This window comes from Erithacus rubecula, assembly GCF_903797595.1.
Source record: "Erithacus rubecula genome assembly, chromosome: 22".
Taxonomy (NCBI): domain Eukaryota; kingdom Metazoa; phylum Chordata; class Aves; order Passeriformes; family Muscicapidae; genus Erithacus; species Erithacus rubecula.
Window position 1 is genome coordinate 1,659,324 of NC_136674.1, and position 9,387 is coordinate 1,668,710.

The 9,387-nt window shown below is 49.0% G+C and overlaps 1 long non-coding RNA gene across 1 annotated transcript; it reads right to left on the reverse strand.

Moving 5' to 3' along the window:
- Positions 1 to 2,118: 2,118 nt before the first annotated feature.
- LOC306811343 lies at positions 2,119 to 6,534 on the reverse strand. Its single transcript, XR_013776654.1, has 3 exons — positions 6,357 to 6,534; positions 4,156 to 4,225; positions 2,119 to 2,245 (listed from the first exon to the last, which is right to left on the reverse strand). It is a non-coding gene; the product is annotated as an uncharacterized lncRNA (long non-coding RNA).
- Between the last annotated feature and the right edge of the window lie 2,853 nt (positions 6,535 to 9,387).

Genomic DNA, 9,387 nt, shown 5'->3' on the forward strand with positions numbered 1-9,387 from the left:
AAACCCCCCGACCTCCTGCGGGATTTGGGGACATGCTCAGAGGGTGCTGGCACTGTCCCCATCGTGTCACTGTCCCCATCGTGTCACAGAACCCTCCAAGGGTTCTCCAGGTGGGAATGCTGAGGATGGGTTGGCTTCTCACATTTTCCAGCACAGCTCCAGCCTGGGATGATTTTAGGACCATTAAAGGACAGCTGTGAGGTGGTTGTAGGGTGGTTGTAGAGCCCCATCCCATCCCATCCCATCCCATCCCATCCCATCCCATCCCATCCCATCCCATCCCATCCCATCCCATCCCATCCCATCCCATCCCATCCCATCCCATCCCATCCCATCCCCACATGGCTGAGCTTTGAGGATTTTCCCCCATCACCTTTCCCCATGGTTTCATCTCTCCAGGAGAACTGCAACAAACTGCAAACCCCTGGGAAATCCATTCAGGGATGGATGGAAACCCACCAGGAAATCCATGCAAGGATGGATGGAAATCCACCAGGAAATCCACTCAGGGATGGATGGAAACCCACCAGGAAATCCATGCAAGGATGGATGGAAACCCACCAGGAAATCCATGCAAGGATGGATGGAAATCCACCAGGAAATCCACTCAGGGATGTTTTCTGGCCCCTTTGCCTCCTCATTTCAGCTCAAGTGCCACATTCAGCATCCCCATGGCAATGGAGTCTCCAGAGCTGTTCACCTGCAGCAGCAAATGTAAAAACCTCTGTCATTTGATAAAACCAAACTCCAACAAGGCACTGGTGAAAAGCAGAGGGGGTTTGGGCTGTAACCCCTCTGATTTCTCAGGTGTTGCTCTGTCTGCTGGGGAGGATTGTCTGAATTCCATGATTTATCTCCCTCCCATGTCATGTCAGTGTTTATGTGCAGCCTTAGCAGTGGAGTACAGCATTAACATTTTACTATTATTCTCACCTTTCAAAGCAAAAAGATAAGAGAGTAAATCTGGGAGACAAGGGATGTGTCAACAGCATGAAGGGCTGGCTGTGGATTCTCCTCCTCTTCCTCCTCCTCCTCTCTCCAAGGCTCAGTGGGGACAATTCCACCACCCAAATGTGCTCTGATCCACCTCCAAAAACAATTCCAACCCCTTCTACCAACATTCCTTGTGTCCAGCACCTCTCCTGGCCAGGCCCACAGAACTTATTAACACCTAGTCAAGATTAATCAAGCAGGGAAAGCTAAAGCAGGGCCCTAATTAGTTGCTGATGATAACTATATTTGTCATCCTCTCCCCAATTAGTCTACTGTACGTTGTGGAGTTTAATTGCACCTTGTTCTTCATTTAAATGTCATCATGTGCATATATTCTCCTCCTCCTTTAGCAAATTTGAGAAAAATTTGACATTAAATATAGATTATCTTTAGATTTTCATAATTAACACAACTGAACTGCCTTGAGCCTAAATACATCTCTCCTGCCATAAATCTGGGCTCTCTCTGGAGTGGGTGTTCCAGAGGGCCCTGGGGCTGGGATGGGTGGGATGCAGCCCCCTGGTCAGGACATGGCTTCAGAAGGCAGGGATGGAGCAATCTCTGCGATTTTCTCCCTTTTGGGTTCCTTTTTCTGGTTTCTTTCCAGCCCCTGAGCCCTGCCCTCCCTCCCCAGTGATCTGTGCCTGTCCCTGGGTCTCCCACTGATCTGGATTAGTGGATATTCAATATATTGATGGGCAAGAGAGAGCTCAGGGAGTGACCTCTGCATCCCAGCACCTTTAACCCTTCAGCTGCTGCCCACAGCTCACACAGGGCTCTGTGCCAGCCAGCAGAGCTGTCCCCAGAGCTGGGGACACCCAGTCACCTCCCTCACTGCCACCCTGTGCCTGCTGCATGTCCTGCTCCCTAGGGAGCTCAGGGACAGCAAACCCTGACCCCTGCTCTCCCCAGGGAGCCTGGAGCTTCTGTCCTGCTGTGCCCAGCCCCCCTGAGCCCCCCTGAGCCCCCCATCCCTGTGCCACAGGCTGGGACCAGCACCAGCCCCCAGTGCCCACCCAAAGCCCCCCTGCCCACCTGGGGACACCCACTGAGCTGAGTGACCAACAGAACCACTGAAAACACCCAGAGCAGGGCAAGGAAAGAGCTGCACTGTCCTGCCTGTCCCTCAGGAGAGGGTCAGCACACAGATCAGCCCTACCAGCTGCTAGGAGCCAAAAATCCCCTCTGGTCAGGGTCTCCTCCCTGCTCCAGCACAGGGAATGCAGAGCTCACTTCCCAGGAGGGGCTGCTGCTGTGGGAGGCAAAGGGAAAGGAAAAGTGGGGGGAAAATTTAAAAAGAAAAAAAAAAAAGAGGAAGTCAAGGAGTAGTCAAAAAGTGTATTAGAAGCAAATTTGGAAAGAAATCAATGGCATGTAATGAGGTTTGATTTTTCTGCCTTTTTTTGTGTGGCTGGGGGTGTGTGGGATCCCCCCAGGAGCACCAGCCCTTGGCCACCAAGGTGTGACAGCTCCATCACTGCTCAGAACGTGGAAATAGAGACAGGGGAGAGCACCAGGCATTTGTTTATTCAGGATTTTACCTGCTGGGGAAAGCACCAGGCATTTGTTTATCCAGGATTTTACCTGCTGCCCCCTCCCCACACAAGCAGGGCTGGGGATTGTCCCCAGAGCTTCTCCTCCTTCTCTCTGGATTAAAGCTCCTGCTGCCATGGGGGACCCAGACAAGTGGAAATGTCCCTAAAATTCTGGAGAGAGAAGAGAAGAGAAGAGAAGAGAAGAGAAGAGAAGAGAAGAGAAGAGAAGAGAAGAGAAGAGAAGAGAAGAGAAGAGAATAGAAGAGAAGAGAAGAGAAGAGAAGAGAAGAGAAGAGAAGAGAAGAGAAGAGAAGAGAAGAGAAGAGAAGAGAAGAGAAGAGAAGAGAAGAGAAGAGAAGAGAAGAGGATGGGAAGCAGCCAGGGGTCTGCAGGGCCCCGTGAGAATATTCACACACTGATTTATTTATTGGGTGTCTCATGCATGTCTATATATACACATATTTATTTATATGTTTATCCCTCCCTGCAGTTTTCACTGCTGAGTTTCCATTCTCTCCTCAACCTCTGAAGTTGTTTGGGGCTTTTTTTTTCTTCCCCCCTTTAACCTTGAAAAATTAACCTAAAACACGGGGTGCTGTACACATGACTTGCTGAAATAAATTGCATCCTTAATTATGAGCACCCTGGGCTCTGCTGTGCTCCAGGCCACGCTGCCCCAGCGGCCACCCCCTCCTGATGAGTGGTTATTGAACACGGGGACAACAATCAACACTAATTAAATACTCAGCTGTTGAGAGGAGACAATGTTTATCAAAAAATGGGAGAGGAGGGGAGTGCCTCTCCAGTTTTCTATAATTAGTTTGTGGAAATCGAACTGGGGGTCGCTCCCATCTGCCTGTCCCCGTGTCACACCCAGCACAGCATCCCCACCGTGCTGTCCCCACCCTCCTCATCCTCCGGCTCTGCCGGGATCCCGGGCTGGGCAGTGCAAATCCAAACCCCCGGAGCTGCTGGGTTGGGAGAGGGGAAAGGGAGGGGAGAGGGCACGATATCCCTTGCACCCCATAAACCCACCCCTCACCAGCAGCAGCAGCATTTCCAGGCAAATTTAAACCTTTTCTTAGTGTTTCCTGGAGTTCTTCAGTGGTTTTCAGCTGGGGAAGGGGCAGGGCAGGGCTGTGCATTTCCCTCTGGCTCATCTTATTACCAGATTAAGGATCCACTCAGCAGCAGAGGACAGGAGTGAAAATTTCCCTGAAGGTGGGGGAATAAGGAGATTAGTGGTGGCTGGGGTTGGAATGTTGGAACCTGGGACAGCTCCAGATCAGCAAACTCCAGTTTCAATTTGTCCAGAATGAGGAACAGGAATAAAAGCCCCTCTCCATCACCCTGGGCAAGCACCATGTGCTCTGGGCACGTTTGGAGGCTTCAACCAACACCAAATTGGACTTTCCAGATTATTTTCATCCCAAACCAATTTTTTTTTTTGATGCAGACTGTCTGGCCAGGCACCCCCTGCTCAGTGCCAGGCAGGGGTGACAGCAGGACAGGGCCAGAGCAGAAATTGCTGCTGCTGCTGTTGATGCCCTTCCCAACCTCAGGTTGAATAACCAGGCTCAGAAAGCAGAACATTGCCCTCACCCTCCCATCCAGCACAAATACCTACAGCACTGCTGGTAGTAAACAATCTCCAGCACTCATTTCTTGGAGCAGCAGCAGATGGTCAAGAGCATTTCCTGAGATTGAATATTGTAATGAATTTAGGATCGAGAAAATTTACATAATAATCTGGTTTAGATTCTGATAGTGAAGAAACCTACCTAGAAACTGCTTCTTTGAATGGAAGTATAAATCTCCCAAGTATTTTAATTATAAACAAACTTTTTGCTCTTCCAGATCCGTGGAAGAAATTGAAAAATTAACTACCCAGGCAGGCTGAAGGCCACACATCAGGCTCAATTCAGGTTTGCCTCTCCTGACCCAGGGGTGGGATGGGATCCTTGGGTGACACAAACACCAGAGGGGACTCAGATTTGGGTGATCCTGTTGATCCCTCATCACACTGCACCATCCTGGGAACCTGGGAGTGCTCAGGGAGATCCAGAGCCCTTGGACTGGGGGGTGTTGGAGCCTCTGGGGGCTTTGCTGGAGGGTTCTGGGGCTGCAGCCACTGCTGGGATGGGATTTGGGGGTGGGATTGTGGAATTGGATTTGGGGATGGGATTTTGGAATTGGATTTAGGGATGGGATTTAGGGATGGGATGGGATTTAGGGATAGATTTTTGGGACAGAGTGGGATTTTGGGATGGGATTTGGGGGTGGGATGGGATTGTGGAATTGGATTTGGGGAGGGGATGGCATTTTGGGATGGGATAGGATTTTGGGATAGATTTTTGGGATGAGGTTCTGGCCATTTTGGGATGGCATTTTGGGATGGCATTTTGGGATGGCATTTTGGGATGAGGTTTTGGCCATTTTGGGATGGGATTTTGGAATGAGGTTTTGGGGATTTTGGGATGGCATTTTGGGATGGTATTTTGGGATGCTGCCTCCCAGGGAATCAGCCCCCAGTGAAGGATCCAGGATGCTCAGCTCAGCCCGTGCTGGGTGCACACATCCCCCTGTGCCTCCCCTGCTCCCCACCCTGCTCAGGGACCCTGGGGAGTCCCTTTTGGGCTCATCTCCTCCTCATCCTCCCAGCCCTGTCCCAATCCCACCCTCACCCTCCCTCTGGACCGCAGGAGAATTCCCTGCCCACCCTCGTGCCAGGAGATGCAGAGAGCCCTTTCCTCTTGGAAAAGCAAATATTTAGTCTAGATAAAACCCCCCTGAGCGTTTTCCCCAGGTAATACTGGTAACTAAAATAATCACATTCACTTTGCTGGTTTAATTTTATATTTCCATTCCTACCTTATCTTTTTTCTGCAAGCATCATTAAACCACACCATAACAAAAATACATGAACTGTTATTCTTTCCAGAGAAGCCATAAACCACCTCAAAGCTTTTCAAGTTTATTCTTATCTCGTACATCTTCCTCTGGTTGGGGTTTTTTTTTTTTTTCCCCTTCATGCATTTCAGAAAGGTAGTTTTCCCTAATGTTAAGAATAGTTGCATTGAAAATGAGATGCTGCTTCTGAAAAGCCCCTCTGGAGGATTAAATAAGTAAAATATAGCCAGAAAATAAACTGGAACCTCATTAAAATAATTTTTGCAAGGAGAAATCCTACTCTACAATAGGTTTTCAATATCACTTAGAAAATTCTTGGAGTCATATATATATGTTCTTAATTCAGGACCCTCCATTAAAAAAGACATTACAGAGGGAAGTGAAAGGCCATTTAGCACCCTTGTTTATATAAAAATGCATATTAGGCACAGATGCAATCTCCAGTGGCTTGGCTGGGAGGTGCTAATAGGGCTGGCAGAGCTGGAGGCAGCACCAGCATCTCTTTATTCTGCCAGGGAATTCAGCCACCCCTGCATCCCCCTCCCCTTTAACCCTCCCCAGCTCCCTGGGGAGTCACCCCAGGGTGGTTTTGTGGCTCCATCCTGGGCACACAAGGATGAGGCTGTGCCAGAGTTTAAAGCAGGGATGGAACCTGCTCAATTCACCCCAAAGTGTGGCAGGAATGATCCCCCTGGAAAAGGGGTGTCTCTCCCTGCTGTGACTCCCTGACAGGCAAATTTAACAGGTGCCACCACCCCAAACCTTGCTGGAGTCAGGGATGTGCAGGATGGGGTGGGCACATCCCTGCTGAGCTCCTAAAACAAACCAACTGGGCAGGATTCACTTTGATAGAGTTTAAAAGTGAAAAAACTCCTGATCCTGCTGCTCTGCTCAGAGTGCCAAAGAACCATCAGGGACATGGCAGGGAAAAATTCCTGAGGAGGCTCCTCCAGTGAGGCCCCAGGGCTGGAGCTCTCCAGATCAGAGTCAGGGTTAAATCACAGAAATTGCCAGGCTGGGAACAGTGCTGGATGTCCATTTTAACAAGAAGTTAAAATACAGGTGACCCATGGAGTGCACTGAGAAATATTTAATCTCCAAAGGCTCCAAGAAACATCATTAGTGTAATTAGTGCTCCCTGCCCACTGAAAATAAAAGAATTTCAAGCCTCCATCAGGTTGAGTTGAGCTGCAATAATGAGATTAGATTATTATTTCTAATCTATATATATTAGATTATTAACAGATTATAATATAATCTAATATATTAGATTATTAATAGTAATTTAGATGGGATTTTGGGAAGAAATCCTCCCCTGTGAGGGTGCTGAGCCTGGCACAGGCTGCCCAGGGAAGCTGCCCCATGCCTGGAAGTGTCCAAGGATGGGATGGTGGCACAGGGTGGAATGAGAGATCTCTCATTCCTCCCAACCCAAACCTTTGCAGGATTCTGTGGATAATCCTGAGGCTGAATCCCAAGGGGGTTAAAGGCTCCTCCTTCCTGCACTGACCAAGATCCCACACAGCACTTGGGCAGCGAGTTTTGTAGAGAATAAATATCACACTTCAATTTCATGGTAACTTAGGAGGGTTTACTGGCAAATACCATGGCTTTTACATGGTTCTACCAATTACTGAGCAATTACATGTAACCTAGATCTGGAGGACACACAGCAGCCTTGTAAAGGGTTCCTCTCTCCTGCAAAAGAAGGAGGCAGTTAATAGAAAACACTCTTTTTTTTTATTATTTTAAATTATAAACCCCTCCACAATATTCCTGTGTGACATTATTAAAACTCCACATTGATATCAAACCCAAAGCAAAGGCTGTCATCCCATTAACACATCAGTTGTGGGATGATCGATAAAAATTTACTTTAAACTGCACCATATGTTGCTCCCCACAAAGTTTTATTATTCAGATTCATCAGTTTGCACCTCAACCCCCGTGCAATTAAATCCCATTTAGCAGCACTGACCTCCTGATTTGAACTCGTCATTCCTGCAGCTGGTTTGGAGTTTTAACAGCACTTTTAAATCAGGAAAATGTAAAATATCTGTGAATTAATGGGAGCATTCCATGGGGCAATCCCTCCTGTGCTGAGCAGGGAGGGAAAAGAAATAAAGGGAAAAAAAAAAAAAAAAACCAACAAAGAGTGCCAGCACATTTTCCCGTGTTGTAGCATATTTGTAAACATCGTTAATCACGGATTAGCAGATGGTGATGTTAATTGCACCTGTGCAAGCAACGAGACCTCGGGGTTGATTACATTTACAAACGGGAGCGGGGCGGCGCCTGCAGAGGAGCCCCGGGCAGCAATCCCAGCTCCAGCAACATTCCCAATCCCAGCAACATTCCCAATCCCAGCAGCAATCCCAGCTCCAGCAACATTCCCAATCCCAGCAACATTCCCAATCCCAGCAGCAATCCCAGCTCCAGCAACATTCCCAATCCCAGCAACATTCCCAATCCCAGCAACATTCCCAATCCCAGCTCCAGCAATATTCCCAATCCCAGCAACATTCCCAATCCCAGCTCCAGCAACATTCCCAATCCCAGCAACATTCCCAATCCCAGCTCCAGCAACATTCCCAATCCCAGCAGCAATCCCAGTTCCAGCAACATTCCCAATCCCAGCAATATTCCCAATCCCAGCAACATTCCCAATCCCAGCTCCAGCAACATTCCCAATCCCAGCAACATTCCCAATCCCAGCTCCAGCAACATTCCCAATCCCAGCTCCAGCAACATTCCCAATCCCAGCAACATTCCCAATCCCAGCAACATTCCCAATCCCAGCAACATTCCCAATCCCAGCAGCAATCCCAGCTCCAGCAACATTCCCAATCCCAGCAACATTCCCAATCCCAGCTCCAGCAACATTCCCAATCCCAGCAACATTCCCAATCCCAGCAACATTCCCAATCCCAGCTCCAGCTCCAGCAACATTCCCAATCCCAGCAGCAATCCCAGCTCCAGCTCCAATCCCAGCAGCAATCCCAGCTCCAGCAACATTCCCAATCCCAGCTCCAGCTCCAGCAACATTCCCAATCCCAGCTCCAGCAACATTCCCAATCCCAGCTCCAGTTCCAATCCCATACATTCCCAATCCCAGCAGCAATCCCAGCTCCAGCAACATTCCCAGCAAAATTCCCAATCCCAGCAGCATTCCCAGCTCCAGCTCCAACACATTCCCAATCCCAGCTCCAGCAACATTCCCAGCAAAATTCCCAATCCCAGCAGCATTCCCAGCTCCAGCTCCAACACATTCCCAATCCCAGCTCCAGCAACATTCCCAGCAAAATTCCCAATCCCAGCAGCATTCCCAGCTCCAGCTCCAACACATTCCCAATCCCAGCTCCAGCAACATTCCCAATCCCAGCTCCATCTCCAGCAAAATTCCCAATCCCAGCAACATTCCCAGCTCCAGTTCCAACACATTCCCAATCCCAGCAGCAATCCCAGCTCCAGTTCCAGCAACATTCCCATTCCCAGCTCCAGCTCCAATCCCAGCAACATTCCCAGCTCCATTCCCAATCCCATCAATATTCCCAGCTCCAGCAGCATTCCCAATCCCATTCCCATTCCCAGCCCCATTCCCAGCCCCATTCCCATTCCCAGGCTGCTCCCTTCCTCTGCCACCAACCTGGAATTTGGAGAGGGAAAGGTGTCCCCTGTCCCAGAGCCATCCCAGCCTCCAAAACACCACTGGCAGCCAGCAGTGCATTGGTGGAACAGGATTTTCCCAGTTCTTGGATTGGGTGCAGTGGAATTTTTCCAGATGTTGGATTGGGTGCAGTGTGATTTTCCCAGTTGTGGATTTGGTGCAGTGGGATTTTCCCAGTTGTTGGATTGGGAGATGGGAAGATTAGTGTTTTCCCCTGGGTGCTGAACACATCTTCTGAATTAAGGAGGACAAATATTTTGCCACTGTGCTTAGAGACACTTT